Genomic DNA, 11,512 nt, shown 5'->3' on the forward strand with positions numbered 1-11,512 from the left:
ATTTGCATTTTCAATTTCCTTCATTTGCATGCCTCTTTCAAAAGTGCAATGCTAGTGTAGATACATCCTCTGTGAGGAATAGCACCTATTCTGAAATAGATATTTTGGAATAGGGGCTGTGTAGACAGGGAATAGGGGCTATTTCAAAATAAACTACTCTGGAATAGCTTATTCCAAAATAACACTGCTGTGTAGACATAGCAGTAGAGTGTTCCCAGAGGCTCTAATGTGAAATAGGCTCTGTTGTGTGTAGACATGCTATTTCAGAATTAGTCTTGTTTAGTTTGGGGCTTTATAGCGTGGCTGTATTATTCCGGAATAGCCTATTTTGGCATAATAACTCTGGAATAAAATATTCCAGAATAATTTTGTAGTGTAGATATGCCCTAAGGGATTAAACACAGGAATAAGAGCAGTATCCAGTAACAAAGGAGTTAAAATCACTGAGTAAGCTTGGGAGGGAGGAGAGAGAGAAAGGAAAGAGAGCCCGGCATTTAACTTGGGACCTGAGACACATGTTCATTTTCCCCTCTGCTACAAACTTCCTGTGAGACCGTGGGCCAATCACTTAATCTCTGTGCCTCAGTTTTCCATCTGCAAAATAGGGATAGACACACGTCCCTATATCAGAGGAGAGCTATAAGGATAAACGGACTAAAAGATTATAGGTACTCAGATACTGCAGTAATAATGGCCACATAAATGCTAGATCGGAGGGAGCTATGTGGAATGGAAGTACATCTGACTGCAGTTGCAAGATATGCACTTTGCCTCCCCATCATTGTATGTGTGTGTACACACATGTGAGAAGGGGGTAGTACCATAATATGCGGATAGATAAGCACAGCCTCTGTAAGGGAAAACTGCATCTCTGCAAACTGTTATAATAACCTGGGGAAAATGTAATAAAACCATGGTAACAGTGAGCTGGTGGACATAGTTTCCTTGGATTTTCATAGGCTTTTGATAAAGTTCCTTGTAAAATAAAAATAAAAAAACTACAAAGTAAAGACACTTATCATGGAATAAGGGCAAAGTCCTTAGTGGCAGAAAAAAAAATCATACTAAACATCTGCTTTGTCTGAGTGACAGGAAGCAAATACTGAGGTGTTATCAGAAGTCAGTACTGGAATCATGATAATTTAATACTATGTATTAATGATTTGCAGGAGGGAGTGAAATGTGAGTTGTCAAAAGCTGACAATAACATTTATTAGTAAGAACTAAGAAAGAGTGCGAGAAGCCCCAGGGGCCATTTAAATTTAGCATATGGTTCAAAATCGGATTAAATAAAACCCACATATTTTGAAGACTCTTCATTGACATGAAACTATTTACCATATAAGGCCCCAGTCCTGCAAAGACCTGTGCTTAGAGTTAAGCACCAGCATATTCATTGAAGTTAGTGGGATTACTCTGGCAGTAAAGCTAAGCACATGCAGGAGTCGTTGCAGGATCGGGTCCTAATTTACTTCATCATTTATCTCCATGCCCTCCCCACTTCCCACAACTTGAACTAGGACACTACAATGATGACTTTCAGGGATTGCAGTTATTGTTCTAATTAGTTAGTTTTATTTTTCACTTCTCCTATGTTACCCACCTGCTACAATGTATTAATTACAAACACTGCAGGAGGAGCCGTCTTTGTTTCATTAGATACAAAGAATGGAAACATTCCTATTGATGAGTCTGATAAACGGAGTTACCTAACCTAAATTTGGGGGCTAAACCGACGAAGCAACATTGCTTTAACGTAACTTGGCTGTGCATGCTTTTCGGCAAAACAAATCCAACTGCTAGTAATACCGAATGATCAGCAAAAAGAGACCTAAGAAACGCAGTCTTTGCAGATGTTTTAACATGTAGCAGGCTTAAGGAGTGCTGCTGCCTTACACAGGAGGCTACACTGCTTTGATGCAGTTAATAAGCCATGTAGATCTTAAGGGCGGGAGTGGAGGGATGCAGAACAGAGCTGTGGCATCTGGCCAAGTAGCTCCAGGCCATGGAATTTACACATACCGTAGCCAGATTCTTTTTGAAAGCTAGACAGTTCTGAAGTCCCCAGAAAAGAAATCCTTTAGCAAACCCTAGGGAATGCCACACAAAAAGTCTTTATTCCTAAGATTAGACTTCAGAACTGTCGGATAATACAGGAAGCCGTTAAATTACACACGCAACCTAATGTTGGCATTTCCTGATGGCCCGGTGTTCAACCATGCAGCCATAGTTGTTCTCCTAACACATTCTGTGTGGAATATTAGTGTGGTTTACTTACCACAGGTGCACCTCTTTGTTCAGTGGTGCTGGAATACTTTTGATAGTGGGGTTGCCGCATGCCAGCCCCTTAGCGCTATCTGTGCGACTCTCTGCCTTCTCCCCCTCCCCTCCTGGGACCGGGAGCAGGGCCATGTCTCTGGAAGGGAGCGCCTAGACAGGGATAGGGGGGCCAAGGCTGGGGCCTAGGTGAGGGCAGAGGTGGGGCCAGCAGCAGAGTACTGGGCAGGCAGTTGGGACCCCATGGGGGAGGGCAGCAGTGAAGCTACGGGTGTGGAGCTGGGACCCCATGTGCAGGGCTTGGCACAGACCTGGGTGTGGGGCTGGCAGGTTGCAGCTTGCATGCAGAACAGGAACAGGGCCCCACATAAAACCTGGGAGGAGAGAATCTCCCCATTCTTCATTCCCATGCCTATGTCTTCATACTGGTATCTGGGGATTAGTTCTGATGTCCCCTTCCTTCTTTCTCTTAGACCACAGTCCCTTTTGCTCTCTATGGCTACGTCTACACGTGAAGCCTACATCGAAGTAGCCTATTTCGATGTTGCGACATCGAAATAGGCTATTTCGATGAATAGCGTCTACACGTCCTCCAGGGCCGGCAACGTCGATGTTCAACTTCGACGTTGCTCAGCCCAACATCGAAATAGGCGCAGCGAGGGAACGTCTACACGCCCAAGTAGCACACATCGAAATAGGGATGACAGGCACAGCTGCAGACAGGGTCACCGGGCGGACTAGCGCTTCCGGGGCAACAGCTAGCCGCTCCCTTAAAGGGCCCCTCCCAGACACACTCAGCCTGCACAGCACGCGGTCTGAGGAGCCATAGGCACACAGACCCCGGGCGCTGCAGTCATGGACCCCCAGCAGCAGCAGCAGCAGCAGCTAGAGGTCCACCCAGCCCTCCCGGCAGGAGCAGGGCTTGCCCTGACCCATGCCATGTGGGAGGCAGCTGAGCACCTCCTTGCCCCAGGGGAGGAGATGCCCCCAGGGCAGCAGGGCTCAACCCCTACCCCTGCAGCACCCCGCTCCACCCCCCGCCTCACACGCCGGCGGCTGTGGAGCTACCCCACCAGCACCGACTGGTGGGAGCGGCTGGTGCTTGGGGAGTGGGACGACGACCACTGGCTCAGGAACTTCAGGATGAACCGGCAGACATTCCTGGAGCTGTGCCAGTGGCTCACCCCCGCACTCAGGCACCAGGACACCGCCATGCGGCGTGCCCTCACAGTGCAGAAACGGGTCGGCATCGCTGTCTGGAAGCTGGCCACTCCGGACAGCTACCGATCCGTGGGCCAGCAGTTTGGTGTCGGAAAGGCCACCGTCGGGGCTGTCTTCATGGAGGTAAGCAAACCCACGGGGGGAGGCCAGGGCAGGGCAGGGGGGCCAGAGCAGGGCAGGGCAGGGCAGAGCAGAGGGGCCAGAGCAGGGCAGGGGGGCCAGGGCAGGGCAGTGGGGCCAGAGCAGGGCAGGACAGGGCAGGGCAGGGCCACGCACAGCCTGCTCACCCCTCATTGGGGCTGTCCCATGTGCTTTCTCTGCAGGTCGTGCGTGCCATCAACGCCATGCTCCTGCACAGGCTCGTGAGGCTGGGGGACCCAGATGCCACCATCGCCGCCTTTGCCACCCAGGGCTTCCCCAACTGCTTCGGGGCTCTGGATGGGACTCACATCCCCATCCGCGCCCCGCATCACAGTGGCGGACGATACCTGAATCGAAAGGGCTACCATTCTGTCGTCCTGCAGGCCTTGGTGGACAGCCGGGGACGTTTCCAGGACATTTACGTGGGCTGGCCTGGCAGCACCCACGACGCCCGGGTTTTCCGGAACTCGGGCCTGTGCCGCCGGCTGGAGGCAGGGACCTACATCCCCCAGCGGGAGATCCCTCTGGGCGACACCACCATGCCCTTCTGCGTCATCGCAGATGCGGCCTACCCCCTCCGGCCGTGGCTCATGCACCCCTACACGGGCCATCTCTCCGCTAGCCAGGAGCGCTTCAACGAGCGCCTGAACCGTGTGCGCCAGGTGGTGGAGCGCTCATTTGGCCGCCTGAAGGGACGCTGGAGATGTCTCCTGACCCGCCTGGATGCGGGCCCCAACAACATCCCCCAGATTGTGGGTGCCTGCTGCGCCCTGCACAATTTGGTCGAGAGCAAGGGGGAGACCTTTCTGCAGGGCTGGGCTGCGGAGGCTGGCAGGGCACACGTGCAGCCACCTGCTGCCCCCAGTCGGCAGGTGGACCCCGAGGGGACCCGGGTCCGGGAGGCCCTGCGGGCCCACTTCGACGATCAGGCTGCGGGGTGAACTCTGCCCAGGCCCCCTACTGCCCGCCCCTTCCTCCCCCACACTCCTGCCCCAACGCCCACACCATGGAGCACCCCACCGCCCCCCTCCACTTGTCCTGGACAAATGACAGCACGCACTTGTGGCTGAACGTAAATTTTTTTTTCTTTCCGAACCTTTTTTTTTTGGGTGTAAATAAATATGTGAACCACAAACACAAAACTAGGTACAAACGTTCAACAAAAGCAATATGTACAACAATAAAACAATGCAAAGAAACAACTGTGTGCCATAAATAATAAAAAGAAAACCAGGGAGGAGAAAGGGGAGAACTATTTACATGGGGGGGACGGGGCAAACGGGGGGACCAAAAAAACAGGGTGCAACTATATACAAGGGGGGGGCCACGTCCCGGGCCCCTCGCCCCTATAGGCCGGCACTGGGCGTGGCCGGCTGGGAGCCCCGCCGCACTCGCAGCCTGGTCCGTGGCTGGGTGGGAGCGGGCTGGACCGGAAGGTATGGGGGCCGGCGAGTGTCAGGTGGCTCCAGGGGTCCCTCGGCGCTCTGGCCCTTGCGGGTGGGTGGCGGGGCGACGGCGGACGGGCCGGTAACGGGCGGAGCAGCTGGTGGTGGGGCTGCAGGAGCGGGCAGGGCGGGCGATGTTTCGGCCGGCGCGGCATGGGGGGCCAGGTAGTCCACCAGGCGGTTAAATGTCTGCATATAGGCCCCCCATGCCTCCTGGCGCCAGGCCAGCGCCCGCTCCTGCAGCTGGAGGTACTGCTCCGCGACCTCCAGCTGCCGACGGAGGATGGCCAGCAGCCCTTCGAAGTAGCGTGCACGTGTAGACACAGCTTATGAGTCACAGCGGCTCTTCTTCATGGCTAGGTCCTCCAGCTAGGTTACCAGTTTTCCCTTTCCAGGGGAACAAAGGCTTACTAAACCCGCAGGCAGGAGGTCATTCTAGGGAGTCTTCCCAATCAAGTGTTGGGTAGGAGAACCTAGGCCCACCTTCTACCTCAGGTTCCAGCTCAGGCACCAAAGTCAGCAGCTAAGGTCTGCGCTATCTCAACCCACAACTAAGCTAACACAGAGAAGCAACCCAAAGGTTCTAGCAAACAAGACCTTAACTTGCTAGGAGGCCACTCTGACTGCACCAACCAGTCGCATTTCCTGGTGTGCACTCCTGGGAGAGGCCCATCCTTGCAGACCTGCTTGGGGCGTAGTGGGAGGAAAAACATTAGATAGAACAAGCATGTAGGGAATCAAAAAGAAAACCCCATGTGTTGATTGGCTTTTCAAGCTGTAGTTAAAGTCATAACACAACAGTCTTAGGCCTCTTCAGCCACACTACAGATCTTGTTAGGCAAAGCCCAAATTGACTGAATCCCTTGCTGAGTAGTAGCCTAAATGTACTATCCTGCTGTTCTGTCATCTGCAGCAGAGAAAGGAGCCCAGGGAGCAATGTTGCTACACTGGTCCCCCTGTGGCCATTCCTGACCTCTGTTCCCTCAAGACTTTAAGAGGGGGAGATTTTTACAAACTGATTCCCTGGGGGAAAAATTCAGGGAAATTGGAAGTGGAAACTCCTCCAACAAAAAAAACTGTATAGAAAGCATGTGTCTCATCTCATTGTGATCGCACGTTCACCCCATACCACCCCTCAAGAGGTTTGTGTGGCTCAGAAGGGGTTAATTACCTGCATGATGCATCTGCGGGGAGACCTAGTTAGGTTTGACCTCAGTTGCTCAGTATCTTGCAGGACTGGGCCCAGGAATTAAAGAGTAATTAAAAACAGAAAAGAAAAGCAACAATTTATTTTCCTCTGTCTCTATTTTTAGAAGGACTTTCTCAAAGACATTTGGACAAGGGACACTCTTTGAATGAGCAGGCAATTGCTTAATTAGTTAATTAATTGAACATTACAATATGCTAACAGTCTTTCTGATTGATTCTGTACGTGCAAAATTGGGTCCTATGTTATCCATAAAAACAAACTATCCACATTTGTACGGAAAACTTAACGTGCAGCCAGAGAAGTTTTAACTAATACATTTTGCTTTTTTGGCTTGTTTTCTGTTAATGCTTTTTTTTTTTGGTGGAAATTAAATCAATTTATAAAAAACCTGAACCTTTTCTGAGTTATACAAACAATGGAAAAGACTGAAATCTGGACCATTTTTTATTATTTTAGATTCCAGTAGGTCAGATTATTCTCTGTAAACATGGTATCACTATATGCCCTAGAATGAGACTCTCCATGTGTAATGTTTCAGCTTTGTGCATGTTTTAATTTATTTAGGTTGAGTAGCTGCAATTTCTCTTACCCTCTATTTCCCTTACAGGTACTGTTGTACTTAATACACTTCCTTCTCTTCTCACATCAGTGTAATCCGATTGGAGTTACATTTGATTTTACATTGAAGGGGGGAAAAAAATCAGGCCCATTATCTTACTGAAAAAGATGCATCTAAAACATGTCAAGAGAACAGACAAGGTGGGCAAAATCTTGTCATCTATTACAACCACACAATCCTACTAATTTCTTAGGAGCATCCATTGACTTGGGGCTATAGTGACAGTAGAATTAGACTCCCTGAACAGTTATTAGGTGAAATACATTCCAGCCCAGAGGGCACTCATGAGCCTTACACCCCAGGAAGGTCCTATATTAAGTGGGATATAAGGAGCACAGAGAGGTTAGTATGTGTCCTGAACTAGACTGAACATCACCTATGTTCCTTATGGGTGTTTATGTAACCCACACACCTATGTGCAGTTAACTTTCCTGTATAGTGGTACCTAAACTGTGTGCCAACTGACCTTCAGCTCAAGCTGTAGCAGTGCCTGCACTAAGCTTCAGATGTCCTGGGTTTGAGTCTGCTTGTGGGTGGCTACATTGTCTTGTTAATCGATTTTATCCGGCTTTTTCAAATTTAAATCAAAGATCTCCTTAAAAGGAGAGATCGTAGCAAGGCTGCCTTAAAAGTGGGATCAGAAACACCTAAGTCTTGCACTGAGTCACTTTTTGACCTAGGTAAGTATGTTGGAGATGATGTCAAGGAGTGGGAGCCCCTAAACTTAAAATAGCTGATGGGATGGGACTGGATATAAAAAGGTACATATTTATATCAGGTATGAAAAGTGTATTTTCAAGTTGCGTTCAATGGGGCGTGCTGTATTTTAAGATGTGTTAGCTGGTCAGAGTGAAGGGTGAGTGTGAAGCCTAGGCTACAACATGCTTATCTATCTATTTTAGTGTTTCTGTTGGTCAGTGCTATGTTTGTTCATGAACTTCTCTTAAACCATAAGTGATACCATCACAAAATTTGTATGTAGCTTCATCTTACTCTAATTTAAACCACGGTTAGGGCTTGCTTGTGCCTGGAAAGTGGGAAATGCATGAAATCCCAGGATTTCGCAGAACATGGAAAGTGTGAGCAGGAGGAGTGAGGAGAAGGGGCAGGGGGGACAGAAAGAAGGGACACAGCACAAAACTGCAGCAGTTTTAGGATTAGCCTCACACCACCCAAAATCCTCTGAGGGGCAGCAGGAGCCAACACTCACTAAAATAATATCTCCTGCCCTCCCCATTCCCCCAAGCATGCAGAGACCTCTTCTGGGGTAGCCAAACACAAGCTGCAGCTAGTGACACGCTGCCCAAAGTGCTATAAGGGCAACCAGAAAAAGTATTGGAAAAGAGGGCTCACGCAGGGAGTAACAGTGGTGTAAGTATGTTGGCACCTTATGCCGTGTAGGTCGTGGTTTCCCAAACTAGGGGGCATGAAGAAATTCCAGGGATGGCACAAGGTGACCCAGCCCCCCCGACCATTCTCCCCACCTGAAGAGAGATCCAGCCTTTGCTTCTGGCTCTCAGCCCCTGCCATTTTACGTGGGTGACCTGGCGCAGTTGCTATAAAAAGCAGGCAGCCAGCAAAGACCCACGTGGACCTGGCTGCCTTCTGCAAATGAGAGTGAGTGTGGGTTCGGGGGGAGGAGAATGGGGTTAGATGGGGAAGCTGGGGGCTCCTGGCTTTGTGGGAGGGTCGGGGAGTGGCTCAGGTGGGTGGCTCGCATGGCTTGCAGGACTCAGGCGGCCGGCCAGCTTGCGGGACTCAGGGGGCTCAGGCAGCTGGCCCCGGCACAGCAGGGCTTGGGCAGCTGGCGCCAGCAGCATGGGGCTTGGTCGGCTCAGGCTGGTGGGTAGGTGGCTGGCCCTGGCAGCATGGGGCTCAAATGGGCGACTGGCCCACAGCTGGGGTGGGCAGTTGCTCCTAGCCACCTGGGGCTTGGGCAGCTGGCAGGCAGGTGGATGGCTGGCCCTGGCAGCTGGCGGGTGAGTGGGTGGCTGGCTCTGGCAGCATAGTATGGGGTGAGTGGCTCTGCCAGCACAGGTCTCAGGAGGTTGGGCAGCTGGCGTGGACAGCTCTCGAGGCTGGCACAGGGCTCAGGCAGCTGGGGCCAAGAAAAATTACTTGTGCTTATTTTTAATGTTACATAACATTTTTATATCAAGCTTTTATGTTTATTTTAGATTACAAACTGAATTTTTTGTTAAAAAGGGGGTTGGCTGATGGTAAAGAGGAGGTAGGGGGCATGAGAGTTCCTCAAAAATAATAAGGGGGGCACGATGTCAAAAAGTTTGGGAACGACTGGTGTAGACAGAATCCCTTATGAAGACAGTGATCTTTCATGATACAAAATTATTTAGGCAATTTAAGAGCTAGCAATGTGCAGTGTTTGCTTTTCAAATGAAAGTTTAACTTCTGTAGGGCTATGTCTACACTAGCCCAAAACTTCGAAATGGCCATGCAAATAGCCATTTTGAGGTTTACTAATGAAGCACTCAAATACATATTCAGTGCCTCATTAGAATGCTGGCAGCTGCGGCACTTCGAAATTGACGCGGCTCATTCAGATGGGGCTCCTTTTCAAAAGAACTCCGGCAACTTCGAAATCCCCTTATTCCTATCTGCTGTTAGGAATAAGGGGATTTCGAAGTTGCCGGGCTCCTTTCGAAAAGGAGCCCCATCTGGACAAGCGGCGCGGTGGCAAGCCACGTCAATATTGAAGTGCCACAGCCGCCCGCATTCTAATGAGACGCTGAATATGTATTTCAGCACTTCATTAGTAAACTTCAAAATGGCCATTTGCATGGCCATTTCAAAGTTTTTGGCTAGTGTAGACACGGCCTAGATGTTAATGACATTCCCAAGGAAAATCCTACTTGGATTTTTTTTCCTAAGCTCTACATGTTGATATGAACTAAAGATTTTTTTTTTAATAGAGTGACTGCTGCTAAAGGTGATTGATACCTCTCTCTGGAAGCCGAAGAATATGTTTTGAAATTGAAGTACTCCAGACGGAAACTGATATAAAAACAGTGCTAGAAAGCTTCCAAACAATTCACTAAAGACCATGCAAAATGTAGTGCAGGTTGCACACCAGCCTCGTTGCATGCTTAGGAGTCCCCGCTCTCCCAGCTTCACACAGGAGACCCAAAGAAGTTAGCAGTCCACCACCGGGTGCATGGCAGCCTTTCCTAGATGTACACAGCAAGGAACCCAGTGGAGTTGGCAAGCCTTTCATACACTGCTCCACACAACTATATGTGAGAAAATCAGAGGAGCTTGCAAATCCCCCACAAAGATTACATCCACCTGTTCCCCTCTAGCAGATTCTGTGACCGAAACAGTGAGACAAGTTATTTTTTCAAATTCGGTTACAAAATCCATACTTCAAGAGCCTTAATGCATGTGGATATAAGAAAGTCCTTAATAAATAACATCAAACAGTACTTTTTGTCACCCCTATTTTAAGAACAGCACACACAATTATTTGTACCAGTTGCAAAGTTAACTTACTCCCATCTCCAGGCTTAACTTGCCTCAGCCCCCAAATCTGCCCTTTATCCCCAAGCTTTACCCACCATCCCCAGACTTAAACTCTCGGCCTCAAACCACCTCCCCATCCCCAGGTTTAACCCCTCTCAGCCCCAAACCACACCCCCCATCCTGAGAATTAACCTCTCAGCCCCAACCTATCCCCCACCCCCCGCTGCTCCCCACCTCCTCCTCCTCCTCAGAGGAGCTGCACAGCTGGGGCAAAGGTAGGCTTGACCACCCCTCCCCACAGTTCTCCTGCAGGCTTGGCATTTCCCCCACATGCAGCGGGGGCAGCTACCTGCCCTGCTACCCTTCTCTTCCGGGGCTCCCTGCTGCAGCTGACTGCTCAGCGGCTCTGGAAGCTGCTGCCACTTCAAACAAAAAAACTACATTTAGTTGGTTTTACGGCAGGCAACTGAATTTAGTTTTTTTGTTTATAAGGCAGCAACGTCCAGAGCCGCAAGAGGAGTCAGCAGCGGCAGTGGTCAGAGCCACAAGGGACTTCTTAAAGAGCTGCATGTGGCTCTGGAGCCGCAGGTTGCTGACCCCTGCCCTCGGGGGTTGCAGAGCTGGGGATCCTGGGGGCTGTAGGGTCAGGGATCCTGGAGGTTACCCTCCCATTCTCCGGGGGGGGTGTGCATAGCCAGGGACCCCGGGAGTTACAGCTGCATTCCCCTGGGGGTGCAGGGCCAGGGATCCTGGAGGTAATGCCCCCATCCCACTGGGGGTGCAGGCCACGAACCCCAGGGTTATGTCCCCGCTCCCGTGGACGGTGTAGGGCCAGGGACCCCGTGGGTTACACTCACACTCCCCTGGCGGGGGGTGAGGCCGGGGATCTCGGCGGTTGGAGGCTTCCCCGTCCCGGGCTGTCTCACTGCCCCGCTCTCGGCAGCGCTCCGGGCTCCGCGGCTTTCCTCCCCTTAAAGGCAGGTAGCAGCACTTAAAGGCCCGCGGCGGCGCGGAGGCAGAGCTCGCCAGGGGGTGGTTAACCCCCTCCCCCCCCCCGACTCGTGCGGCGCGGAGCCCGGGCGGGGGAGGGGCTAACCCCGGCCGTGAGGGGGGCAGAGGCAG

The 11,512-nt window shown here is 50.9% G+C and overlaps 1 long non-coding RNA gene across 2 annotated transcripts; it reads right to left on the bottom strand.

The window, feature by feature from the left end:
• Positions 1-4,712: 4,712 nt before the first annotated feature.
• LOC142025200 (uncharacterized) lies at positions 4,713-11,272 on the bottom strand. 2 transcript variants are annotated; one of them, XR_012648607.1, is made up of 4 exons: positions 11,248-11,272; positions 10,002-10,098; positions 6,256-6,320; positions 4,713-5,767 (listed from the first exon to the last, which is right to left on the bottom strand). It is a non-coding gene; the product is annotated as an uncharacterized LOC142025200 (long non-coding RNA). The 2 variants fall into 2 exon arrangements; XR_012648605.1 differs by lacking the exon at positions 11,248-11,272 and having other exon boundaries at positions 10,002-10,426.
• Positions 11,273-11,512: the final 240 nt, after the last annotated feature.

The sequence above is a fragment of the Carettochelys insculpta genome, chromosome 1, assembly GCF_033958435.1.
Source record: "Carettochelys insculpta isolate YL-2023 chromosome 1, ASM3395843v1, whole genome shotgun sequence".
NCBI classification, from domain to species: Eukaryota; Metazoa; Chordata; order Testudines; family Carettochelyidae; genus Carettochelys; species Carettochelys insculpta.